We start from the raw sequence: 10,195 nt of genomic DNA on the forward strand, positions 1-10,195 counted from the left end.
ACAACCAAGAGAGCTGCTTTCTCCCAGGTGAGGGGGAAATATCTAGACATATGCTATAATGCTAACTTTGTGAGGGAATTCTTCACGTTTTCAGAATACTTGATTCACTCAGTTGGACTTGCTGTTGGAAATGGAGCTCTGCCACACAAGCTTGTAGATCACAGTAAGGAGATGCCTTTTATTTATTGGTTAGCCATGTCTAAAGGCATCTATTGGTTCAAATTATTTCCTAAATGCAATTTATCTGTATACATTTTCACAAAAATATAAAAGACACAGAAATGATGTTGCCCATGAAAATAATCAGTAGGCCACAAATAAAAATGTGTTTATTACCTCAAGTAATATTAATTAGTGTTTATCAGTACAGAAAAAGGAAGTGCACAATCCTGCCCACATCACGGGAATTATAATTTAAGTGTCCGTTGCAGGGGCCTGAAAAATGTGCAAGTGCAAGATGACTGATCCATGATGCAAGTTCCTACATACAGGAACAACAAACCCCATTACAGCTACTTATTCAGAGATAATGTACGTCAGTCATGACACACAGCATTTCCGCTGCCTTGATGTGTGCTGTTTACACTCAGAATTTCTGGGTAGGGACGCCCCTGGCTGACCTTGGCAGCAGGTCACTCTGGCATCATTTCCACGCTCACTCCCCATTCCTCCGACCTTTAAGTTATGGGTGTAATATTCGGGATGTTGTTGATGTCTGAGCTCAGAGGAATCCCTTCCTGCTGGATGCTCTGCCCTGTTTCCTTAAAGACTCAACATCAAAAATGAGACGCATGGAAATGACTCACACATTTGTCCCCAGAGTTCAGACACTTCAACTAAAGTACCATGTTGACAGGTTCAAAACAGGATATGAGCTGGATAGGTCTATGTTTATTACAGATGGCGGAATACTTAAGAACAGTGATAGCTGAAAGCCCTGATAAGCAAATAAAGCAGCTGCAGTCACGTATCCACTGTGACCTGGTGGTGGGCACACGAAGACTGAACTCAATAACCATTAGTCATAAGCCATATTACATAAAACAATCAAACATATACAGTAATCTCATGTTTCAGCTCCTCAGACACTTCAACTGCTTCATCAGCCCTTCACCATCTGGCCCTCCCTTATTTCACTGACCTCCTCCCCCCTTACCAACCCTCACGGCCCCTCAGATCCGCCTCTGCCAGTCTCCTCTCCATACATAAATCTATCCTCCGCACTTTTCGGGACAGAGCCTTCTCCGGGGCAGCTCCCAGGCTCTGGAACTCCCTCCCCCAAGAGATCCATGACTACATCCTAAAATTTGCCACAAGTCAATCAACAAAAGCAGTTGAGGCTTTCTGAGAAAAGTAGTAATTGCTATAGATATTCTGCAGGGGAAAAAAACAAGATAAACAGACTAAATTGAATGAATAAAGAACTTTGTTCATCAGACTTAATGTCACTTTATCTTCGGTCCTCTTTAGTTATCTGATGTTGGTTCATTAATTGCATTGATAGCACCTGAACTGCACACAGCTTGAGCCAATTAAAAGAGGGATTGCATCAAAATAAGTCACTTTTTTTCTTCTTTCCTCACCATCTTTCTGTCCCGCCTCAAAACCCATCTTTTTTTTTAAATTTGTAAAATGACCTTGAGCTCTTAAAAGGCGCTATATAATTGTATTGCAATGTATTATTATTATTATTATTATTATTATTATTATTATTATTATTATTATTATTATTATTATTATTATTCCCCACTCCAAAAAGAGCTGCTACACAGCAATGCAGCACAAATTAAGTTACTCTGAGACATTTTCCATAATCACAACTCTTTTAAGCACTACTTACTATAAGACTTGACCCTGTAGTTTGGTAAATTGTGCCTCTGCAAAATATTACACAGTTTGCACTTTCACAGTTTTCCCACGGTGTTTGGAACTAAGAATCTATAAAAACCCATTAATTACAATAGCCCATGACCTTATAGGCTAACATGTGCCATCTATAAACTGACCAATTTCTGCTTAGTAGCAGTTTAAGATTTCTACAAGCAAGAGTGCCTCTCAAAATAGGCTATAAATTAAACATTAAGATATGTGAGCTACACTATTTCCTAACCAGCGTCAACGGCACATGGATGTACATTTAAGAAAAAAGAGGAAAAAACGTGACTCATTTTGATGCAATCCTTCTTTTAACTGGCTCAAGCTGTGTGCAGTTCAGGTGCTATCAATGCAATTAACTAACCAGCATCTGATAACTAAAGAGAACTCAAGATAAAGTGACATGAAGACTGATGAATAAAGGTCTTTATTCATTCAATTTGGTCTGTTTATCTTGTTTTTTTCCCCCTGAAGAATACGTACAGCAATTATTACTTTTCTCAGAAAGCTTCAAGCTACTTTTTTTTTTATAATTCAAGCCTCAACTGCTTTTGTTGATGGACTTCTACCAAATTTAGGATGCAAGCAGGCTTATGTTGCATTAATGTGCTTCTAAGGTGGTCCGAAATCATTCAACTAAATTTGTTGTGTTCATGAGCTTTAAGTTGTAACAGGGAAACAGACTCTACAAAAAAGGATATGTTATATTGATCAGAGTGTTTAAAAAACACATTGATGACAGTTTGAGGCTTTTTATTACAAAGTGATTTAGTCCCAGACTTGATGGTTCAACAGCACATCCCCTTAAACTTCTGAAATATTCCTTTACCTAACCAAATGCTAAGAAATAACTTCTTGTCAAGATACAATGTTGCTATTCTAAATGTTTTTTGAATATATTAAGATTAACTACCTTTTATCAATTGCAAATTATGTCCCTGAAGGGAAATGTTGTCAGTATCTCTTGTTATCTACCAAGATAAAGTTTTCAGTCTGTTGATCTCATTTCAGTTGTTCTTAATTGCTGAAAAATGAATCTGTGTATCTGTATTATATAGTAGGCTACTCAACGGGCAATTTATGTTTTCAATACTAGAAATCTATATAAAAAGGAAAACTGATACAATATTTCCACACAAAGTAAAGCAATACTATGCTGCATTGATTTTATCCCACACCCCTATTATGTAGGCCTACTAAATTTTGGCCAAATTTTGTTCCGACTTATGGGAATATTCACATTATTTTTGCCTGACGGTGACTAATTTTTACATTACTCTGACACTACATAATGCAAGGTTAACCCAGCTGTTGATCGTGTAGAGTGATCTACAAATTTGTTAGAAAGGTTAGGCTTTTTACTGACATCAGTTAGTTAAAATAATATTTTTAGTAGTTTTAGAGGCTATAGCTACTGGTGTAGCAACAAGTCTGGGACAAAACCATTTTGCAAGATAAAGCTTCAAACTGTTATTAACATCATTTAAATTATCTGAACAATAATAGACTACAACATGTCTTCTTTGAGGTGTCCGTGTTTCCACATTATGACTTAAAGCTCATGAACACACCAAGGTCGGAGGAACCACCCCCCAGCTCGGAAAATGGTACTATCCGAGGAGCGCGTGAATGCAGCAGAAACTTCAGGTGCAAATCGATTCGCTTGACGGTTGAGCCAATCAAAAGCTTGCTGTATTTTTTAATCAGGAAGTTATTTTGTGTCGGACTACTGCAGACTCCTGCCCCTGCTCATGAATGTATTAGCCCTTTTCACTCACAACATTGACGTGTCGTTCGAGGCCGGCGACGAAACACACTTGAAAACGGACTACCTGGCTTTATAAAGCAGTTTTATTTCCATGGATTTAGTGGCCTTCTCCGGGAGTTAGCGTCTACAGACCACGAGGAAAGCTGCAGCCACGAGTTTCTCTTCGTGTAAAGTCACCATAAAGCCATGACAGAGGTGAGTAAGTGTCTAAGGGGTTAAATGCCCCCCTGTTTTATATTTTACTCAAAGACTGCGTGGTCAAACTGGCCTTCCGTCAAAGAAGGGGGAGAAGAAAAAAGAAGAAAGGAGAGAAAAAAGGAGAAAAAGAGAGAAGAAAATGGCGTTTTCTTCCCATACACATTTGATGGATGCATTTCTAGCTTCCTGACCACAACTTTTGATGTTTTGTAGTTCTTTAGACATGCCATCAGCAGGACTCGAACCGTCGACTTGCGGAACTTGTCACAGCTGACAGCTACTGCCCGTGTTTCTTCTTCTTTGGTTTCGGTAGACTAAACACTGCAGTGGCTCATTTCTGCTCTCTACAGTTTGTTATTTATACTGTATTTTGCTATAGTGTCCAATATAGTGCAGATATTCTATCACTTTTCTATATTTCAGTCCAGTTATCCGGCATGAATTCAGTGCCTAGAGTAAAAATAGTGTATTGCCTTATCTGGACTTCCCTGCTTTAGTTGGGGCTGCTGTTACGCAGTTATAAAGCTGGTCTAGGCTGTACAAAATAGTCAATGAATGATAAATGCAACGTAATCATTTCTTATGCCTTTCTTCCTTACAGAGTTTATGCTTAATGTCTATGCAGTGATTGTTTTGCATTTGTTACAGATTAAAAATAATTCTTCCTTGTGGAAAATAATGTAATTTACTGTACATATACTTCTTTTTCAATAGAATGCATGTGTAGTAATTATTATTTTCTTCTCCCACCTTCCTAAGGAATCAGAATATCCACTGCGAAGGGCTTTTGACTCCTGAAGTGGATCTTTCCATCGCTGACCTTCGCAGACCCTGAAGTGCCACACGTCCATCAGATACCAACTCCAGCATTTACCAGATCAAGCAATGCCTTCTCAAAGCAAGTTTCTTTTTCTGTTTCACAGTATGGTGGGTCGCAGGTCAGGTCGCAGACTCCTCTCGAGGCGTGGGTTCGAATTCCACTTCTGACAATTTTCGTCTCAACATGTTTTTTTGCACTCCCCAAGAACAAGATGCAGGTTCAAATCCTACTTTGGAAAGACATAATTTTGTATCTGCATGTACACTCACCACTAAACGCCTATTCAGCGGATCTTAGACATGGAGGACAGATGTTCAAATATGTCAAAATATAGCCATTGCAGTTATTTCTCAATTATACACATATGTAAGCGCGGTATCAGTTGTTTTTCAATATTTCACAGCACAGTAGCAGTGTTGTGTGTAAAGAGGACTTGTATGCTCTCATTTAAACAGAATGATTTTCAGGATTACATGGCATGTAGGTATACAAACACTGATGATTAAAATAGCACAGATAATAAAAGTATGAAAAAAGTTTGAGGGGCTAATTAGGTAAATTAAGAAAGATGTTGGCATTATGTTACCATGTTGTTTTTTTGTATTATGCTGAAATTCAGAGTCAACAAATACATGTACTGTACTGGCATTTGTTATGTATGGGTCAGGACAGACTGTTTATATTCACAGTAACTTTTTAAAACTCAAAAGCGGAGACGCTGTTATTTAGGGGCAATTTTCTTGACCAGCTCTTTGTTTGGAAATGAGAGATTTAAGCAACAATGTTGCTGTGATATAATATAATATAATATAATATAATATAATATATATTAATGATTAACCTGCACCATGCCACCTGCCATGGAGATATGTAAATGTAGTTATCGTCAAAACTATTAAGTAACTATTTCTTATTAGATGCAGAAAAGTTTTGAAATGTATACTGTTCTCCCATTCTCCTATTTGTAGAAATCAGATTAGGCCACTGCCTGGTTCAATTATGCAGAAGAAGTTGATGTTTAAGTACTACTGCCTGGTTTAATTATGCAGAAGAAGTGTATGTTAAAGCACTTTTAGACTCCACTAATAGGATTGTCGACCCACTTGTCTTTTGATAGCAGGTTGTATAAATAGTGACTTATTTTCTAAAAATATAAATGGTGATGGCCATACATCTATTGCACATGCACAAAGATGGTCAGCATACTCATGACATGCAGTGCACACACATTAATATGTACTTGTGCACATGCACACAAGCATAGATACAGTAAAGTAATGCATTGTTGCATTACCTTATTACATATATAAAAGCAAAGCATCAAAACATTGAGATCTGATACATCTGTCTGGTAAATCCAGACACATTTGTACAGCTTGTAAAATGGATAAATATAACAGGACATTTACATTAGTATTCTCCAGAGGTTTGCTGTAAGTATAATTGGATTTGTGCAGGGTGTGGGTCTGCTGCTGTAGGATTGCGTAAATGTGCTTTGAGAGTAAATGTGTAGTCAAGGCTGCTTCTCTTGGTTATATTTATAGTTGTCCCTGTGATCCTCACTGTGACCTTATTGTGAAAGGTAAAGGTGAAAGAGTGAACAGATGTCAAGCCTGTCTGGGCACTCATTACCATGAGATTGGCACAGCTTCTTAATCGTATTGATTAAACTGCGGCGACAATGAAGTTATTCTCCATAACTTCAAGTAAATCTCTCCATATATGTTTATATAAGAACATGTAAATATGAAGTTATTAAAAAAAAACTTTCTCCAAGTGTACAGTTGTGCAGGAATTAGAAATTTTTTGTTCAGGGGAGGTAAAAGTTCACATTGTAACACAGGTGCAAAAATATGTATGTTAATAGTTTGTAATTACTCAATTACTTTTTATGTGCAATTTCAATGTATGTCATAACCTAATGATTATTTGATCAGAATCAGAAATGTCTCATTGCTAAGTAACTTTTCGCTTACAAGGAATTTGGCTTGATGATGATAATATATATATAAAAAATACACACACACACACACACACACACACACACACATAAGAATACATAAAGTTTTAAAAAAGTTTTAAAATAACTTTTTCAAAGTATACAGTTGTATGGGAATGTGCAAATTCTTTTTTGGGGATGTAAAGTTCACATTATAATTCATTATTATAAAACAGATACAAAAATCTGTATGTTAATATTTCATCATGCAAGGATAACTGTATAGCTGTAATCAGTCACTTTTCATGTGCAATTTCCACCTTTTTTTTACCCTAAATGAATGCAAATTTATAACAATATTGGTGTTTTGGATGCCTGTGTATCATTTAAGTAAAAGTCCTTATTCAATCTTGGACTTGGGGTTAAACCTCAGAGTGTTACCCGTTAAGTGGGGTCATTTGTCAAGGTTAAAACTTCCTGGGTGTAGAGCTTTAGTATGGGACTGTGACTAACATTGCAGGAGTCCTGCTGCACAGCAGGTTGCACACTAGTTATCCCTGATATTGTAACAGCAGCCAGGAGGGGGGAGTGCTAAGCCAGAGCATCAGCACTCACGTGCAAGCTTGACAGATGATGAGCTTCAGGGCGCCCCGCTGTGACTGTGATCTAAACTGCATTGGCACGGTGGAGGCCAGACAGCTGACTGCAGACCGACATGCCTGTTAATCATATTTAATTTAATTTGATGCAGACTACAGATTCTAGGAAACCATTTTCTTTGTGGTGCTTTAAGCTCAGAGAGGCTGCCAATGGATGGAGGAGTTTGACTGACTGATCACAGAAGAGTTAAAGCCCTTATGTGGGAAAAATTCAGACATTTAGAGGGATACTTCGCCAATTTTCAACCAGCTTTATATCAAAACAACATGGGTAGTATGTGCAGATGAACTGTGATAGACTTTCCTCCGTCTGATCAGTGCCTAGATATCCCTCCTCCCCACATGGTGAAATGACTTAAATTATGACATTTGAAAGGGTTTCACTGGCTCTTGGGGCTGTTAAGTGGGTATTGTACTGCTTCCTGCACAGTGAAATATGGCTATCAAACGGTAAAACTAAAGCCCTAATCGCACAGGTAGTGGGAAGGTAGTATAACATAGGGACCTCCGATAATTTGTAATAATTGCTTGAACATCTGTCATTTTAATCCTGTGTGAATCATGTTTATAGTTTGTAAAGTAAAAATCCCAGGGCAAATTACCTACCATATTTCAGCAAACACCGAGGACATGGGATAATATTAGTCCCAAGCCAATTGGCATCTCTCATCTCTCATCTCATCAGAAGAGCAAAATCTCAAAATTTGATGAGATGGACGACATATATGGCAGCATGGGTTAAGGAACATTCCTCTATCTTTCAACAGGTTAAGAGTAGGGGCAGATTTAAGGATCCTAGGATGGTATATGGGGCTTTGCCATCATATTTGGGGAATATTGTCTGTAAAAACAAGTAAAACACAGACATCACTTGTCCTGTGCGAATGCGCAGCATGAAACACAGAAATTGGGGGTCTAATTTCCAAATTACATGAGTTCTCCTTGTAAAACTAGTCCCCTGCGAATAGGGCTTATGTCGTGCTGATCAAATATAAACCAAGATTCTGATAGGTGTTTCATATTGCTCGCCTCAAATGGTTTCAGAAACATGTTTTAGCTCTCCATTGAAAGTCATATGAGATTTGGTCAGCCACCACTGTTTCACATGGATAAGTCCACATTACGTCACCCACCAGCGTATGTGAAGCATTCTGGTATCTGTTTTCGATTTCATGAGCAAAAGCACCCTTTTCTCTGTTTTCTGTTATCATGTAGCACCAATTTTAAAAGTATTTGTCTCTTTCTACTGCAGTGATGGCCTAGTTTTATTTGAGGGCCTTCTTTATATCAGTGAAATACTTCTTTAATGAAGCAATGTCTCCATTCAGCTGACCCAAACTGATAACCTCATTTACTTGACTCGAAGGAGCAAGGGGAGGTGTCTTCCTCGCACAGGAAAGCCCACAAAGGACAAAACAGCATTCTCAGCAATCGTGACTCAGCAGGGAGACCTTTCAGCTATTTTCTTCCCCTGAGTCAGGACACAATAAATCTGCCCTTACCCCACCATGACACGTCAAGCTCCTTAAGACTTAAGACAGATGGCAGCATGGGGGCTTGCCCCACTGTGCATACGCTTGTGTAGGCTTAGTGGGAGTGGGTGCTATGGTGATGAAGCACTTCTCGAAACTCTGCATCACAGGGAGGGATCGACATGCCGGCTGTGAGCCTCTGATAAGGGTAACCCCTCATGTATTCTGTGGCAGCTCCTTTGTCCTTGAAAAGAGCGAGCCGACCCCTGAATGATATTTAGACACTGAAAGTACAGTCTCTAAAACGGCTTGACACACTGTACCTTACACATGTAACAAATGCAGGTGAAACATGTTTGATAAAATGTTTTTGGCCTTGTGAGTGCTTGACATCAAACTGTCTGTGGAGGCTTTGCCAACAGGGCAGCTGGTTTTGATGTAGGCCAATTAGCCGAGGGCAGTGCCTCTCTTATTAGTGTCATGGGATATAAAGAGGTTATTTTAGTGCTGCCTTTTCTTTCACCATTTATCTTGATATGACCCTTGAGACCACTCTTCTGTTTGTCATATGTAAAATTTGGTTCGCTTTTATTTTGTGATGGTGATCACACAGCATGACGCAGCAATCAGGAGAGCTGGAGTGACATATTGGCTGAATATCACTGGGAGACTTGTTGATCTGATGGCTGTGCTGTTGTTCAGGTTGCGAAATGCAACACAAAACAAGCAGGTGAAAGTAAAACGCAACAAACTCTCATGACAGGAAGAAGGAAGAGAAAACAATCCACTGTCTCTAAGAAAACAGACGAAACACAACAATACAACAAAAAGTGAACACTGCTTTATTGACGTGAAACTGTTGCTGTTTTGTCATTACTGTCACTATGACAAATGGTTGATCTCTCCTCAGCCACAGAAAAACCTAAATTGCAGCACCTGCAGGTCAGGTTTGTGGATGTTAACAAAAATTTAAACAAGAACAAAGAGTAAAAATGTGTACTTGAAGTTGCTATCATTGCTGTTCTTGTGTAAAAAAAAAAATGTTAAAAAAAGAAAAAAAGTCAAAATCTGTTATTCCAATTGCTATTATTGTCCTCCTATGTTTTTAAAGTGTGTGCTCAAGAACAATAAGAATAAAAAAAAAGTCCAAATCTGTGCTTCCAGTTGATATCCTTGTCTTTATCATGTTTTTAAAAGAAGGCAAAATTTTAAGTTACAATTTAAGTCAATTACATTTTTATCACATTTGCCTATAAAGGCTTTAAAACCTGTGAGATGCAATGTTCTGGTTAGTTTGGTAGTGATCTTTAACACTTTAATGTTAAAATAACATTTTATTGCAAAAGTTGCAAAAAGAATACTTTCACATAATAAACAAGACAAGTTGGTGTACAATAATAATTATTCATATTTTGCATATGGTCTATGTTGCTCAGATATAACACATAGCCTAACCATAGTCTT

The sequence above is a fragment of the Plectropomus leopardus genome, chromosome 16 (genome assembly GCF_026936395.1).
Source record: "Plectropomus leopardus strain MGB_pleo_1.0 chromosome 16, ASM2693639v1, whole genome shotgun sequence".
NCBI classification, from domain to species: Eukaryota; Metazoa; Chordata; class Actinopteri; order Perciformes; family Serranidae; genus Plectropomus; species Plectropomus leopardus.